The sequence below is a fragment of the Electrophorus electricus genome, chromosome 25 (genome assembly GCF_013358815.1).
Source record: "Electrophorus electricus isolate fEleEle1 chromosome 25, fEleEle1.pri, whole genome shotgun sequence".
NCBI lineage: Eukaryota > Metazoa > Chordata > Actinopteri > Gymnotiformes > Gymnotidae > Electrophorus > Electrophorus electricus.
This window is the reverse complement of record NC_049559.1, coordinates 1,825,713-1,842,486: the sequence shown is the minus strand read 5'-3', so window position 1 is coordinate 1,842,486 and position 16,774 is coordinate 1,825,713.

Here is a 16,774-nt window from a genome sequence, read left to right as displayed (position 1 = left end):
TCGATGTCTTACCCACTGGATGTAACATAGACACATCTGGTTGAAACCAGTGTGTTTCTCAGAGTAGGGGTATTATATGGATTTATATTAAGACGTATAAAATAACGGACAGCATAGGTACGAGAGGGGCTTTGTGCTTCAGTGACAGACCCCAGATCCGCCACACCTCCTCGGAGAAGCTGAAGGTTAGAGTTTTAACCTTTTATGAAACTCTTTCATTGCATAAGTATTCGACAGAGCGCCTCCTGTGAATCAAACAGTACAGTTCAATTGGAGGTAGTTAATTGAATGTCATTATGAAGGAACGATATGAGGTCCATAAACGGCTAGAAACGTTTTTGTATTTGGAGACTGGGGGCACTTTTGCCTGTGGAAACTTCCTGGTGGAAATGAGACATGCAGTGCATGTCCAGACGTCACAGAGGCCAAATCTATCTCTGCGTCCTCATTAACTCTCTGCTCTCGTGAGTTCTTCTAGCTCGGATGCCTTGGCTGAAGATAGGCTGCACTGTGAAAGGTTGATTTCCCCACGGAGTCTTTATGGACGTTTGGTAGCGAGACGCTATTCTAGCCCAAAGAATAAGCCCGTTTTATGACGGTCGATTGCTTTCCTCTGATTAATAAGCTATATAAACACCGTCAGGGAGTATATGGCTGGGGTCTAACGCCTACCCAACAAATCCATCTCCTGTCCGCTCTCTGGATTATATGGGCCGGTGCAAGAACAACTTCATCTCGCCCGGAGGCACTGCATTTCCTAGGAGGCAGGTTTGAACCCAACAATGTCTGGGTGCAGGGTCAAAGCACGTGCTTGACAAAAGGTGAAGTCCGGTTTCACTGAAGCAAAACATGTTGAAGTCATTGACGGCACCATGGAAGAGTCGATCGGGAAGTGAAAAAAAGGCCAGAGAAAGGCTCCACTTTCCTTTTGCTCAGAGTAGTAGCTTGATCCCGCCAGGACGGTAGCAATGGAGTAGGAAACACTTGACCACGAAGGGTTAATGCACACCCTGAGGCACCCGCGGAAACGTGCCGAGTTGGTAGAACTTTCATAAAATGAGCAGAAAAAAAGTATAAATATAAATACAATTAGAAGGCTGCTGTGTTGTTACTTCTCTTTGAAGCCTATTTTAATTTAATTGTAATATTTTTAATCAACAGTTGCTGGTTTTCAAAATGCCACAATGACTAGATGGACGATTTGTTCTGTTTTGCTGATGTATTGCTGTTAGTTACACAGGACAGCGTGGTACAGAAGAGCTCCATCAATGACAGCCTGCTAAGTGGAAAGACTAAACAAATCTCTTCCTCTCATTTCTGTTTTATAGAAGTGCCAATTGTCCTCACTGGTAATTAAACATCTAATTATTTCGTGAGAAATGCATTTTGCAAGTTGTAGTTTAATTTAACTCACATTTAAGTAACAATTGAAAATCGATTCCCTCCTTTGCAGTGGGTGGTACAGGTTTATGGTCTGTAATATTTTGAGTGTGTAGTGTTCTTTTGTGTTTAATTGTAAGAATTAGAGAAGGCATTTCTTTTCAGAAACAACATGTAGGCAAAACCAAGCGAAGTAGCCAATAGGAGCCTTTATCACTTGTGTGTTCAGTCTTGACATGACAAAAAATATTTGAATGTTATTTCTGTTGTAAATGTGAACATTTAGACAGTGTTACCTATTTGAATATCAAAGCAGAGATGGATGATGTGTTTGGACTGTATTCTGATGTAACGTCCAGCCTCAGAATAAAACACAAACTGGAGCATCGTAGTCTGCAGGCCACCAATGCTTTAAAACTCTCTGTGTGTGTGTGTGTGTGTGTGTGTGTGTGTGTGTGTGTGTGAGTGCACACAGCAAAAATGGCTAGATCACAGGACTGATAAAAGCTAATGGCAGAACCAAAAACAGGGAAAATTGGGCATGCGTGTGTGTGTGTGCGTGTGTGTGTGTGTTTTTATACGGGTATGTGTTGTCTAATCTTGTGTCTGCCTCTCAGTATGAAAACTCAAATGACTAGATTTGACTAGATCTTGATCTAGTCACTGTCCTGTGTGACCCAACCATAACCCTGTGTGACCCAACCATAACCCTGTGTGACCCAACCATAACCCTGTGTGACCCAACCATAACTCTAACCCTGTGTGACCCAACCATAACGCTAACCCTATGTGACCCAACCATAACCCTGTATGACCCAACCATAACTCTAACCCTATGTGACCCAACCATAACCCTGTATGACCCAACCATAACTCTAACCCTATGTGACCCAACCATAACCCTGTGTGACCCAACCATAACTCTAACCCTATGTGACCCAACCATAACCCTGTGTGACCCAACCATAACTCTAACCCTATGTGACCCAACCATAACCCTGTGTGACCCAACCATAACTCTAACCCTATGTGACCCAACCATAACCCTGTGTGACCCAACCATAACTCTAATCCTATGTGACCCAACCATAACCCTGTGTGACCCAACCATAACTCTAACCCTATGTGACCCAACCATAACCCTGTGTGACCCAACCATAACTCTAACCCTATGTGACCCAACCATAACCCTGTATGACCCAACCATAACTCTAACCCTATGTGACCTAACCCTAACCCTAACCCTGTATGACCCAACCATAACTCTAACTTACACAGACACATATACACACATGTACACACACACACACACACACACACACACACACACACACACACACACACACACACATACATACCAACACAAAGAATCAAGTCACTCATAATATTCAAACTGCATTATTAAGGTAACAACCACACCTGAATTATACCTGAATAAAGGATTCCTTACTGGTTCAAATAGCCTTAGTTTGTAAGGGCCTGGTGTTCATATAAAACAACCAGAATAATTGTGACTCAGGAGAAAGAAAAGACCAGAGAAGATGTATGACATACATATTAAAGAACAAGAGCTTGTGTGTGTGTGTGTATGTGTATGTGTATGTGTATGTGTATGTGTGTGTGTGTGTGTGTGTGTGTGTGTGTGTGTGTGTGTGTGTGTGTGTGTGTGTGTGTGTGTTGGTGTGTGTTGAGGTGTGTGGGAGTGAGAGAAAGTTTTTACAGATTGAGAAGCAGTACCTCACAACCCCACAACTGTGTGTGTGCGTCGCTCTCCTAAATCGGAGTGTAAACTGTGCCTATGACCCTGATGATGGCTGGAAGCTTGAATTTGTATGTAAAAATAGTGCAGTCCAGATGAGACCACTGAGGTTATCTAGTGCATAATAAGGCAAGCACAAGAAGAAACTTCTCCCTGGTTAGCTCTGTCTGCTGTCTGGGACTTGGAAAACACACAGATGAGTATAAGATAACTTTGCAGTTTGTGCTAGTATGCTCAACATCGCCCCCCGAAGGTCGTAGCTTCATGACCGGACCTGAAAACCCACCATCTTGTTCAGGTTATAACATGAAAACAATACACACACCTTTAAACAATTGCAGTAGGATACATAAAGAAAACTTTATTTCTTTGGCTGAAAGGTCTCTAAATTCTGAATCAAAGATAACACTTCAGAATGGTGTCAAAATAGATTTGTATTATTTGTATTAATTTTACAGGGTATTAATTTAGCTGAAGTCCAGGTCTACACAGCATGAAGAGTAAAGACAGTGCTCAGGTCTTTTACCTATCACCACAACTGGATCCGTGCAGTGTTTGAAAACATCCAAGCGGAGAATTCATGGGGTCTGCAAGATCTACACGTTGTTGTGCCAAAGAGCACGAAGGGTGTTTTTGATTAGAAATGTTGATCTTCAAACTTTACAAGCCTAAATTGCGGGTAATGACTCAAGGGGTGTTTACATTCTATGATTAAGCGTGTTTGCCACTTGCATAAACGTAGAAAATGCACATGGGATATATAAAAACACGGTGGATGGATCAAGGTCAGTATCTCAAATCAAGCTGTCCACATCAATATTCAGTCTCCTGCACAAAGGGGTAGTTTCAACAGTTTAGCTTGAATGCATTGCTACACCCAGTCGCATTTGATTCATTTACTGTAGTGCACGTTCTCTGATAACGGCTCTACTGGGAATGGTTTATATGTCATCGTTAATTAATTCCGCAGTTTCATGTAAGATATTGTAGTGCAGCAATGCACATATTTCAAGATCTGATGTTGTTGCTTCACCCATGGACGTTGGACTGTGGGCCAGGTAGAGAAATGGACTCCCAGAATCCTGTGCGTCTTTCTGCAGACCTTGTTCAGATTTATTGTTTAAAATGTTATTGCTATCGTTCTTGTTATTTGGATTGTGTGAATGTCTTGCTGGTAACCCCATTTTCCCAGTTCAACTAGCATTTTAGAAGCATGTTCCGTTCCTCCTGTGTGTGTGTGTGTGTGTGTGTGTGTGTGTGTGTGTGTGTGTGTGTGTGTGTGTGTGTGTGCGCGTGTGCATGTGTGTGCATGTGTGCACGCCTGCGTTTTGCTTCTCCAACCCTTATTGTCCCTGCTATGTTCAGATTCCTTGAATAAAAGAGTTTTCTTTAATAGAACCAACCTTATAATACTATTACCAGTTTCTGAAGTCAAATTGTTATTTTCAATATTTTGCAAGATACATGGAAGAGACTGACAGGAGATTACCTGCAACATAGCATTAAAATTTTGGGACACTTTCAAGATGTTATTTTCCCTTTTACAAAAATTTTGGATACTTTCTTTGGCCTGTTTAAATTAGATGTGGAGGGGTAACTCACCCGATAGGGTACTGGATTAGTAATCAGAGTCCTGCCAAGTTGGCACTGATGGACGCCTGAGCAAGACCCTTAACCCTCAATTGTTCAAGTTGTGTTTAGTAAAAATTGTAAGTTGCCTTGAATAAAAGCATCTTTTAAATGTACTGAAATCTATTTAGCAGTATGTGCAATTTATAAAACAGGTCTGACAATCGGCAACTTTGATATGTATATTTTCAAAGCAAATAATCAAGTTACAAGGGTGGGGGTGTGTCTTCTCTTTTAGGTTCCACCCACAGAAAAGTCAGCATGTAAATAGCCTCCCGTTAAGCACACACAGGTGCGAGCAATTATAATTACCCACTACTTCCCCCAGGCCATCTCGGAAATTTAAAAAGAAAGTTAGTAAACATGACAAAACCACAAAAATGACTCCTTTTCCCCAAAACTGAATCACCGACCTCCATTGTCCAGTCTGGGATTCGCGTAACATCATGGCACGGCCACCTTTCTGACTACTGCTGCTTTAGAGCCGACGCACAGAGATCCTTAAGGAACTGAAATTAGGGCTGTTTTGTGATGGGAAAATCAGTAATATTGTCTGATGACTTTTCTTTAATCCTTTCATCTACTCCTAGATGTGTTTCCATGTGAAAGAAACTGAGGGAAGTTTTCAGGATTTGATATGGTCATGGGTCTGTAACGTTTGTTCCATAGGACTCATTAGGTCTGGTGATGTGTCTAAAAACATATAATGTGTTTGTTTTTTACAGTAATATGTAAATGTGAGCACAGTTCCCTCCCGATGCAGCTATATTCCAAGATAATGATCTCATAATGGGACACACTACAGGGAACATCTGCTGATATTTCATGGATAAGATGGTAAAATTAAACCCATTTCACCGTGTCCCTGATCACCAGATCTAAATATCACTGAATCTTACAGAATCTCACTGCAGTATCTCTACACATGGTAGTTTATAGAACCTCACTACAGTATCACACTACACCTGGTAGTTTACAGAATCTCACTACACAGAGATTGTTCAAGAATTGAATTTGTTATAAAGCCAAATATGCCCCTGCACCTCTGTTAGTTGATTAACAGTTTATTAATTTATTCATTTTTTGATTAATGCATCGTTTGGATCCTTTTCCTGCACCCTGTCTATGTGCAGTCCAAACATGCACACATTTATATAGCGTAACGCTACTCACTGGAGTCAGACGGTTTTATTATAAAAGGGATTTTCCAAAGCTGGAGTCAAAAACAGGCTAGAGTCAGAAGCCAGAGTGAGCAGGTACAATACATGGCGAAGAGACAAAGTCGTAGTCAAGAAAACAGTCCGAGATAAACCACCCAACCCAGAAAGAGACATAGCAAAAATTGATAACCAGGGAACAGGCTAGACCGTAACCACAACAATAGACAGAAAGAATGATCAGTGCACATGGGAATATCGCTACCTTCACAAAGGATAAGAACAAAAATGCAGGTATAAAGAGAAGGAGGAAATAAACAACAGGTGAAAGAGTTTAATAATCTGGGGAGGTAGATGGAACGAGATTAGAAGGACTAGTAGGAGTGACAGAAGATGGTATCTGGGAGTTATAGTCTGGGTCAGGGGGCGTGATACACAGAGTGAGGATCACAGAATCTGAATTGTGTGTGAAATTACAGCACTGGTCTGCATTTGGTTTAAATTACCAAAGATTGGAAGGGCTGTCTTTGTTTGAAAATGTTTTAAAAAGTGTCAACTTGTTTCATGAATAAACTGGCCAGTCCACTGCAGTGACGGGGACAGAGGAAACCGTTGCACCTGAAAACAAAATGCATAGATACAAGAAAGTGAACAAACGGAAAATGAAACATTTAGATCATTCTAAAAAACTTCAAATACAATAGGCCATGCGCTGCTCCTTATACTGAGAGAAGCTACATGTGCTTAAACTCCAGGGCAACTGCAATTTAGGATCTAAATTTAATCTTTCACAGATGAGGATTCATTGATTATTTTTTTTTAAACTGAAAAAAAAGCTGATTTGCTGATTTGTAGAATACCCACTGTTCTGCAGATATGGCCTCAGACTACTTTAAAAGCTCTGTTCTGGTCTTTATAATGTCCCATTTGACCAAAGAAAAGGGAAAAAACCGCTTGTAACAGAGTCCTGTTGACTAAGCAGTTTTGTTTCCATAGGTATCAAAATTCAAATGCTTGAACTGGTTATTGATCCTTTCAGCGAAAAGTGAACCCGCACGGCCATCGAATAACATGAGGAAGGGAAAGATTAAAGTTAATGTAAAAATGACAGAAAGCACTTTATGATGCTCTCAGGCAAGAAAGGTGAACCCTCATACATCAGGAACCTATCTGTGCACTGTAAAAGAATGCCTTTCATGTGTGGGTTGTAATGTACTGTTTCTGAGGAAACGCCGTTAGCAAACATTCATTGCAAACAGAAGATGCCAATGCACTTACTGTAAACTCTACAATGTCTAAAAATGTTAATGAAAAGCATTCTCTCAGATCCAAGGCAGAAGAATAACTGTGTTCCGATATTCAAGGCACCCATAATGGTTTGGAGTGATCCTCTTAAATTATACAGCGTGGGATGCTTTTCTGACTGCCACAGTAGACATTTACACCATGATTGTATTTCTCTGCATAAAAGCTGTTCACCCATGAGCCATTTATAGGGAGATCAAAGTTATGCTGCCATGTAACTGAAGTCTATGCTGCAGGCTAGGAATGTGGCAGGAATGTTCCAGGAATGTGGCAGGAATGTTCCAGGAATGTGCCATGAATGTGCCAGGAATGTGCTGTAACATCTCTTTAGATTCAGGACCATGATTTCTGGTGGGAGCTCAGAAAATGCATCATACTATGTTTGCCATATTGATCATGTCCTCACATACAGGGTACTTGGTGTATGTAAAATGTACAGGCTTCTTCTTTATTCAGTGCATTCTTCTTTAGAGATAATTGTTGTTGTCTTTTTTACCCTTGGCATAATTATATTCCAGTATTCACTGTGTCACTTGAAACGTCAGAGGAAGAAATGCAAATAAATGCAGCACTGAGAAGATTATGCGTCAAGGGTTTTTGTCTTGAGACCCCAGAGCTGTTATGCTTCATTATGAGATTTTGTTTTAGCCCTAAGCTCATGGTTTAATGTAGCCAGCAGCCACTCCCAGCCAGGTGAGAAGATCTTGGACATTACCCAGCAAGGTGAGAAGATCCTGGATATTATCCAGCCAGGTGAGAAGATCCTGGACATTACCTAGCAAGGTGAGAAGATCCTGGATATTATCCAGCCAGGTGAGAAGATCCTGGATATTACCCAGGCAGTGAGAATATCCTGTATATTACCCAGCCAGTGAGAAGATCCTGGATATTATCCAGCCAGGTGAGAAGATCCTGGACATTACCTAGCAAGGTGAGAAGATCCTGGATATTATCCAGCCAGGTGAGAAGATTCTGTATATTACCCAGCCAATGAGAAGATCCTGGATATTATCCAGCCAGGTGAGAAGATCCTGGATATTACCCAGCCAGGTGAGAAGATCCTGCATATTACCCAGTCAGTGAGATGATCCTGGATATTATCTAACAAGGTGAGAAGATCCTGTATATTACCCAGCCAGTGAGAAGATCCTGGATATTATCCAGCCAGGTGAGAAGATCCTGCATTTTACCTAGCAAGGTGAGAAGATCCGGTATATTACCCAGCCAGTAAGAAGATCCTGAATATTATCCAGCCAGCTGAGAAGATCCTAGATATTACCCAGCCAGGTGAGAAGATCCTGTATGTTACCCAGCCAATGAGAAGATCCTGGATATTATCCAGCCAGTGAGAAGATCCTGGATATTATCCAGCCAGGTGAGAAGATCCTGGATATTACCTAGCAAGGTGAGAAGGTCCTGTATATTACCCAGCCAGTAAGAAGATCCTGGATATTATCCAGCCAGCTGAGAAGATCCTGGATATTACCCAGCCAGGTGAGAAGATCCTGGATGTTACCCAGCCAATGAGAAGATCCTGGATATTATCCAGCCAGTGAGAAGATCCTGGATATTACCTAGCAAAGTGAGAAGATCCTGTATATTACCCAGCCAGTGAGAAGATCCTGGATATTATCCAGCCAGGTGAGAAGATTCTGTATATTACCCAGCCAAGTGAGAAGATCCTGGATATTATCCAGCCAGGTGAGAAGATCCTGGATATTACCCAGCCAGGTGAGAAGATCCTGGATAATACCCAGCCAGGTGAGAAGATCCTGGATATTACCCAACCAGGTGAGAAGATCCTGGATAATTCCCAGCCATTTCTATCTACTAGTCCTTTCACATCATTGTGTACTTAACTCAAACAAAGGAAATGTACGCAGGAGAGAAATGATTGCTACATGCTGAACTTTCTGCCTGAAATACTGGCATTCTGTGTGTTCTATGCTTGGCCTTTCGATCATTACACACTGATGCTGGGAGCAAGAATGTAGTGTTTACCTTTAGTGTATAAATGAGGATATCTGGTCAGTCCGTCACTGATGGAAAAGCTCGATCTTTCCCTGGGGCTTTTCTGCAAATGGGAATTGGTGATTGTGTACAATTTACCATTGTACACATTTAGCGATGTAAATCTTTAAAATGTGGTGTATTTTGCAGGCATGAAAGAAGCTGGGGCAAGAGAAGCTGCAGCATGGTAGGCTTTGGAGTCAAACTGTCATCCTGCCATCTGGTGTCATACTGTCATCCTCTCATCTGGTGTCATACTGTCATCCTGCCATCTGGAGTCATGCTGTCATCCTGCCATCTGGTGTCATACTGTCATCCTCTCATCTGGTGTCATACTGTCATCCTGCCATCTGGAGTCATGCTGTCATCCTCTCATCTGGTGTCATACTGTCATCCTGTCATTTGGTGTCATGCTGTCATCTTGTGATTTGTAATTTTTCATTACCCCCCACAATTCACTCCTACCCCCTAAAAGCTGACGTGAAATATTCTCACATGCTTAATCTCATAAGGGTCACTAAGATGTTTGAAGGACATCCACAAGCAATTTGATTACATTCCGGGCTCAGACCACTCATTTCATGTAAAAGATTGATACTTTTTCTTTTTTGTGGTTTTCTTTCCCCAAGTCTGTGAAGTTTAGCATTGAGAGGCTAGAAATATTCTATGAGAATCTGCCGATAACTCGATGGGCAACATACATTATGTTAGTAGACTTCGCACAACACAGGAGGGTTTAATATATTCATTCAATTAGACTTTTAGATTTTGGTCTTTTACAATATTATTTTGTGCACATCTCCTCAATCTGAAAGGAATACATTTAGACTATATGTAAATTTTGTCAAAGTTTGTCATAACTTGGGTTATTTTGCATTTCAGCGTAATATACCCACTAAACCCTTTGAAGGGTTATTGAAGTAATTGCTCACTCAGTTGATTTTTATTCAATGACAGTCAGGTAAAACAGGACCAGTGTACCATCACCCTGATTAACCCTGAGCCAATGGCATTTCTGTTGGTTCTTCACGTTCATCTGGCTCTTCAAAGCCATGTCTATCCTACTTCACAAGAAGCTTTTTATTGGTCTGTGAAGGCCCTCCATGAAAAAGTACAATCATCAAGGAAAAACAGATGCATGTCTGTCATCATCATCATCATCATCATCATCATTATTCTGGAACTAAACTCACTTCTCCTGTCATGATTGGCCACCCTCCTCCAAGTGTCCCTGTCTCTATGGTTACCCTGTCTTATGTCTTTGTTTCGCTTTACTTCCTTGTTGTGGTTTCGTTCCTTGGCTTCGTGTTCTCCGCCCCTCGTTAGTTGCACCTGTGTCTTGTTTGGTGCTCATTAGTGCAGGTATTTAATCCCTGTGTTTGTGCAGTCTTGTTGCTGGCTATTGTTAGTCCAAGCCTCTGTGTGTAATATTATCGCCCTTGTTTACAATTCCAAGTCGTTCAAGTTTCCTAGCCTTTTGTTTTGGTTAGCTTCCTTTCTGTCATCATGTGTTTTGTTTCCCTTTGGTTGGCTCTATTCCCGGCCTCTACGTGTCGGCTCTATGACCCTGGACTGTTTAAGATTCTGGATTTGCCTGTAATAAAACTCGCTCTTCTCATCATATGCGTCCGCCTCCCAAGCGCTCAACGTTATATCTCCCCTATGATGGGCAAAACATGCGCAGAGATCCAACTAGATGTGCAGCAAAGTCAGCGACAACAGCTCTGTTCATTTGGCACTGCGAGTCATTCTGAGATGTTATGCAGTTCAAAGATTCACTTTTCTCAATAAGGCAGGTCACAGCTCTACAGCAGCTGAAACCGCTGATCCTGAAACAGTCTGTGCCATGAACAGACACCCACCGAATGGCTGAGACCTGCCTGTTTGTTACCTTTCAGTTCATCTGCATTATTAAATGCCAGGAAAATCCAGAAGAGGTGAAATGATCTGTCACGTATGTCTTAAAGGTGGCACGAGACCAAGCAATAGTCAACGTGAGGAGTGAAGTAGATTGTTGGATAATTTTCTAAAAGTCAGACACTCTGACGAATGTGGCAACATTTACTATCCCTTCCTGTTCCTCTCAGCACTACTGACTTCCTGTTTGTTGCCATTGCGTGATATTATCAATAACTTCCTACGTGCTGTAGGCAAGGATGCCTTATGAAAAAAAAACAAACAAAAAAATCTAAACACTGGCCAATATTTGTTCTGTCAGATGTGCTACAGGTTGTATCGTCCTCTTCAGCATGAGCAGGGTTAGACAGACTAAAGACGAGTCTCAGGAAACATGAGGAAAAATAAAGCAATCCCACGGCGCTTCAAGCCATACCTGATCTATGAGAACACAATCTGGCACCGTGTGCTCTGTATTCCGAGAAACCAAAGCCACTCATAAATCAATCCTTCCCCAAAGACCTTCCCAAAGATGGGAAATGAATTACAGGAACGAAACCCTACTGGACTAGTAAGTGTGTTCAAACACTGGCCAAACACTTCTGAATGGAATTCAATAATGATTCTGTATAATGGTGTATATTATTCATGACGAACTCTGAGTATTTTTATTTTGAGCAAAGTACTTGATCTGAATGAAAAGATTTTTTTTACTGACTATTGGATTACTGACTATTGGATTAAAGTTTTATTACATATAATTGAATATAAATATGACCACACATTGGTTTATTAAACAGTAGGAAATTTCTGTAAAGGATCAGTCCATTTGACTTACTTATCATATGAATAATACACTCCATTTTCAAAGAAACAGCAACCTCAGAGGCAGAAATGGCATTTGACCCTGTGAGATGTAAATAAACTCTGCCTAGAATGAGTGCGGGTTTGTGTATGCTGGAATAGAAATGCTCCTTACAATATCTCACCAACCCTCTATTTCAAAAGACTATTAGAAGTGAAATATCAAGTGTTAAAAAAAAAAACTGAAATAATTCCTTAAAAAAAACTGATTAAAAATTCTGATTAAAAGCTGATCTTAAAATCTAGTTCTTAAATAAATCACATTAGGATTCTGGTAGTATTAAACCCACAGTGTTAAACCAAAGGATGACCATCATCAATATTTAAATATATGCAGACGAGATGTGCAATCTTTAGTATTGTGGCATGTTAGAATAATCGAGCCATTTGATTATTTTGTGTGAAATGTGAAGGATTTGAATATAAATGGTAAGGCCTATCTTTATCTGGTCTGTTTGCTCAATGAGATCAGCACACACTGGTACTGAAATCAAACATGAATCAAGAAAACATGTGATGCATGTCTGCTAGTGGGCTGCTACAATGAACAGCAGACTGACTTGGTTTTTTAATCATCGTCAGGTTGTTTGCTGTCATCGTCATCGTCATCGTCACCACTCTGGAACTAAACTCGGTACCGCTGTGATGGACAAAACATGGACAGATATCCAGCCAGGAAGAAATGACCACCAAATGTTTGCTCGAAATGAAACTATGAAGCTTGGAGTGCATTACGTTTGGACCATTTAACATTTTATCTGTTGAAGGGTGTTTCCTTGGCTTGGTGAAATCCTCTTGCAGAAAAAAATAAATCTGCAATAACTGCTGTCAACTGATTCATGTAAATTCACTGATTTTTGAATAAGCATGCATGTTGGGAAATGCTGAAAGAACAGGTAAACATTGTAAACATAAAAACACATGGAGAGAGAGAGAGAGAGAGAGAGAGAGAGAAAGAGAGAGAGCACAGCAATCACATTATTACCTCAATGACCAAATCTAATAAGAGACACAACAACCCAATCCAATAAGATCCGTACATAATTCAAGTCGAACAGAACATGCGTGGATTGAATTTGCAATCGCACACTTTATCAGCCGAGCCTTGTGCATCGCCTCAAAACACCTGGTAAAGGACCGAGGACCTCTCAGCCCCAAATGAACAGAACGAATGAGGCTGTCCATGGAAGAGTGACATCATGAAAGGTCACCTGTCAGTCATGGAAAGAGGGATGAAAGGGGACCCCTGAATAATGAGAGTCCCCCTTATCCTGCCTCCGAACAGCGCATCCTAAATGAGGAAAACATCAGGTTTGTTCCACTGTCTGGGACACTGTCATGTAGAGAGCATCGTCATGAATCTCAATCAGTCTATGTCAGTCACTAACGATTTAACTTTGTGTCAGATTAGATGGCTTTAATAACTTTGTTTATTAGATGTACGTAATGGTTTAAAGTGGGGGGGGGGGGTTGAAACAATGTAAAGGGTCATTCCGACACTACAGGACTGAGTTTTCTGGGACACCATCATTGGAGTTCACTGTTCTTCAATGAGTACAAACCACTCATATTCTGGGGTCACAAAGCCATCATACTGCCTCTACCTGCTTTTATTTTTCATTTTTAATTTTACATTTTTTAATTGCTGGTATACAATATTTTCTTTTCACCAAACATTAGCTAAAACCAAAAATGTTTGTCTCTCTGTCCATAGGGAGCTGTTTCAAGAGTAAAATGCAGCACCCAACTGGTCTTTAGTCAACCTGAGACTCACTCTTCTTGGCTACTGATTCTTAGCTCTGTAGATTCATCCAAGTCCTTCACTCTGGACTTTGGGCATTCGCTGTCAGGTGTTTGTAGGACATGAAGGAGCCCTTAGACATGTACCTGATCAAATGAATGTACTGTACACTGATGTTCTTAGTGCGCCTCCTTTTGCCAAACATGGAAAGACGGTGGAACATGGTTTGATGCGCATGGATACCAGAACACAGTAAACAGCTATTAAATGTTTTTTATTCCCTCTTTGAACAGATTTTCAATTAAATGGGCAAAATAAGGCAAGTAGACTTTTCTAAACTCCACATGAGTTTAATGAACAACAGTGTACAGAACAGGAAGAAAGAGGAAGTCGCAGCTGTTGAGCATATTGGAGTCATGGATGAATTTGTGAACCATTTCCGGCATACTGGGACTGGAGCTTTAATTATTGGATTTGATTGTCATGGTAATTTTGGGAGCTCTGCTATAAGGAAGGCTTAGGAGAGGAGTTTCCTCTTTATAAAGGACATGCGTTACCTGCTACATTCCAGACATAAACATAATATTAATTAAAACATAATTGATATTATCTCCTTATACTTTAGATCTACATTTAAACCACCAATGTATTAAAACACTTTCTGGTTTCTCCAGTCTTTTTCCCATCTATGGTGTCTGTCTCTGTTTAATCTCTGTCTAGTCTGTGTCTAGTCTGTGTCTAGTCTCTGTCTACTCTCTGTGTAGACTCTGTCTAATCTCTGTCTAGTCTGGGTCTAGTCTGTGTCTAGTCTCTGTCTACTCTCTGTGTAGACTCTGTCTAATCTCTGTCTAGTCTGTGTCTAGTCTCTCTGTAGACTCTGTCTAATCTCTGTCTAGTCTGTGTCTAGTCTCTGTGTAGACTCTGTCTAATCTCTGTCTAGTCTGGGTCTAGTCTGTGTCTAGTCTCTGTCTACTCCCTGTCTAATCTCTGTCTAGTCTGTGTCTAGTCTCTGTGTAGACTCTGTCTAATCTCTGTCTAGTCTGGGTCTAGTCTGTGTCTAGTCTGTGTCTAGTCTCTGTCTACTCTCTGTGTAGACCCTGTCTAATCTCTGTCTAGTCTGTGTCTAGTCTCTGTGTAGACTCTGTCTAATCTCTGTCTAGTCTGTGTCTAGTCTCTGTCTAGTATCCACATGCGACTTGTTTTTGTTTTGTTTCCTTTCTCCGCCCATTTGCCCTGCCCCTCACCTGGGAATGATTAATTATCCCCACCCCTAATAAATCTGTTCCTTGCTTCTCTTACCTGTGAGTACTCCCGTGTTTTCCTTGGTCTTGGGCCAGTGTTGTGTCTTTTCTATGCGCTCCTTCCTTAGCTCCATCTTTATGGTTTGCTTGTTCGTGCCGTGTGCAGTCTTAGTGTTAGGCTCTTTGTATGTCTGCTCGGTTCTGTCCTCATGCTCAGTTGCTTGTGTTCTGGTGTTTAAATTCTAGCCTTGTTCTTTTGTTTTACCTTCCTGTTGGGTCAGTACCTTGTCCTACTTCTCCAATCTCAGTTTGTGGATTTAAATAAAGGAACCTCTTGTGTGTATCTTGTGTCCAGCTGTTACCAGATGTTGCACTGGTCTGTGACTTGTACCTGAATAGCCAGTCTTGGAAATCACGGGTCCAAAATTTGTACACTTTGGTTTATGGTAGTGATTGCTGCATAGTGTTTAGAATATCTGCATATTTAGAGAAAAAGAGTTTCGTTTGTATCTTACATTTAAATTCCTTTTTCCCCTTTTTGCTAAACTGCTCAAAAGCACAGCAGTATCCAGATTAGCACTGATAAAAAGGAGAGAAGTGCAAAAATGCATTAGGTACACACATGACTTTATTCACATTCACCTCAAATTTCAATGAGCAAGCTTCAGGGTGGGCAGTAATACCAGAGGCTATTTTGCATGAATTAGTAGTACAACCTTTAGAATAAGATTAAAAATGAGAAGATACCAGTCAGCCTCATGATAAATGGAGAGTGGATGTCAGTGGCTGTCCACCTCTCTCCCACTGTCCAATAAAAACACGTTTACACTTTTAGACACAACGCTTTTGTCTGCCAATAGCAGTGTGCACTTTCCACACTTCAGAAGCGTGTGAGATTCCTTAGGCTAATGTCCTGCCATGTTTACAGTGATTCTAAAATAATTCATGGATATTTGAGTCTCCAATTGCATATTTAGCAAAGTTTCTTGAGGCTTGAATTACATACCTTTGTAACAACAGAAAATATTTGCCATTTAAATATTTTAAGTCATAGATATATAATATTTATGAAACTGCGATGATGAACAAGGGTTTACATGATGGCTTGATCATTTCATTGCTGCTATAGGGCACAGTTTTCATGCCATTATGATAATTTATGTAAATAGCAGAACCTGAACCTTGATAATCACTTATGAGTGCTCATTTGAATTCCAACACAGAACAGCCTCACATCATCTATAATGCAAATTGGCATCATATGCATAGTTACAGGTCATGTGTAATGTGCCACCACGACCTATTAAACAAGGGTTACCACTCAATTTAATGTTATGACTGATATTATTTTTTTACCCCAGCAATAAATCTCTTGTCATCTAAACCAGCTGCCATGAAACCGTTGGAGTGCAAAATGGCTTTGTTCAGAATAACAAGTACTCCAATGACACATTAGTCCACGCTCTGGAAATCATGCGTTTTATACGGACCCCCATTTCTAAGGTTAAGCACATCCTTACTGAGGTTCTTCCCTTTCCAGTAACTGGATACTCAGGACTATCCAGTTCAGCTTTATATAGAAATATAGAAATCCCATGAATCCTCCCCATTCTGTAAGCAGTCCTGAGCTGAAACATTCAGTCTCTCTATCTTCCTTTTTTTTGCCTTTTTCATTTTCTTTCACTCTCAAAATGTCACACAGGCTGTGAAACACGGCGAGACACCTGGGAGTATTACCACATAAATCAATAAATAAGCAAATGCACACGGTCTTTCGGCTTCTTTGAGTTTT